This window comes from Sander lucioperca, chromosome 11, assembly GCF_008315115.2.
Source record: "Sander lucioperca isolate FBNREF2018 chromosome 11, SLUC_FBN_1.2, whole genome shotgun sequence".
Taxonomy (NCBI): Eukaryota; Metazoa; Chordata; class Actinopteri; order Perciformes; family Percidae; genus Sander; species Sander lucioperca.
Window position 1 is genome coordinate 2,658,644 of NC_050183.1, and position 1,629 is coordinate 2,660,272.

The 1,629-nt window shown below is 30.3% G+C and overlaps 1 non-coding gene across 1 annotated transcript; it reads left to right on the plus strand.

Annotated features, from left to right (window-relative positions):
* The first annotated feature begins 1,337 nt into the window (after positions 1 to 1,337).
* trnas-acu lies at positions 1,338 to 1,419 on the plus strand. The gene has a single exon. It is a non-coding gene; the product is annotated as a tRNA-Ser (tRNA).
* The last annotated feature ends 210 nt before the right edge of the window (positions 1,420 to 1,629 follow it).

The window sequence follows — 1,629 nt, forward strand, 5'->3', positions numbered from 1 at the left end:
TGATAAAAAGTCATAGCATAGTATGTCAAAAAAAGTCATAGAATATTATATCGAAAAAAGTGATACAAATGTCATAGTATAGTATGTTGAAAAAGCTGTTAAAAAGTCAAAGTATAGTATATCTAGAAAAGTCATAAAAAATGTATAGTATAGTATGTCGAAAAAAGTGATAAAAAGTCATAGTATAGTATGTTGAAAAAAGTTATAGAATACTATGTTGAAAAAAGTGATAAAAAGTCATGGTAGTATGTTGAAAAAAGTCACATTATAGTATTTCGAAAAAGTCATAGTATACTTTGTCGAAAAAGTGATAAAAAGTTATAGTATAGTATGTTGAAAAAAGTGATAAAAAAAGACATATTGTAGTTTGTTGAAAAAAGTCATGAAAAAGTAATAGTATAGTATGTCGGAAAAAGTGATAAAAATGTCATAGTATATTATGTCAAAAAAAGTCATAGTATAGTATGTTGAAAATATTGATTAAAAAGTCATAGTATAGTATGCCGAAAAAGTTATAGTATACTATTTCGAAAAAATTGATAAAATGTCATAGTATAGTATGTCAAAAAAAGCCGTTAAAAAGTCAAAGTATAGTATATTAAGAAAAGTCATAAAAAAGTTATAGTATAGTATATCAAAAAAAGTCATAGTATACTTTGTCAAAAAAAGTGATAAAAAGTAATAGTATAGTATGTCAAAAAAGTCTTAGTATAGTATGTCAAAAAACGTCATAGTATATAGTATGTAAAAACATCTAGAAGAACATGCAAAATCCACACAAAAAGACCCAGCCCAGAGTGGGATTGAATCTAGGGTCATAGTCTGCTGTTCCTATTTGCTGGGGGTTATTGGAGCAGTGCCAACCACTGAGACATAGTCATAGTATAGCACATTGAAAAAAGTCATAGTATAGTATGTCAAAAAAGTCACAGTATAGTATGTTGGAAAAAGTGATAAAAAAGTCATAGCATAGTATGTCGCAAAAGTCATAGAATAGTATGTCGAAAAAAATCATTGTATAGTTTTTCGAAAAAGTAATAATATAGTATGTTAAGACACAGTTGTAGGTTTCTGTTTCATTGTGGCGCAAGTAAAAAACACAGAAGAATCTAAATTTCTCTCAAGAATGTGGGCAGTGATACAGTTACCTATTGCATACTAAGCAAGCACTCTACCATTTGAGCTAATTCCCCTATATGAACAATGATCGTGTAGCTCCATCTAGATTGTATCTTCCTCACCTACCCAATGCCGCATTTTTCTAGATTGACTAGGCCTATGTAAACACTAGTGGTGTTACCTGGATCGGACCTTTACTTTGAAAACACACAAATGCAGACGAGGTGGCTGAGTGGTTAAGGCAATGCACTACTAATCCATTGTGCTCTGCACGTGTGGGTTCAAATCCCATCCTTGTTGAACCGGACTACTATATTCTGCTACAGGTACATGTCAACAATATAACTGGCTTCATTCAAACAGCTCTCTTTGCAACAATGTCAACAATTTCTTCTGCAAAATAATTATAAAAGTCATAGTTATATATATATATATATATATATATATATATATATATATGTAAACACTAGTGGTGTTACCTGGATCGGACCTTTACTTTGAAAACACGTA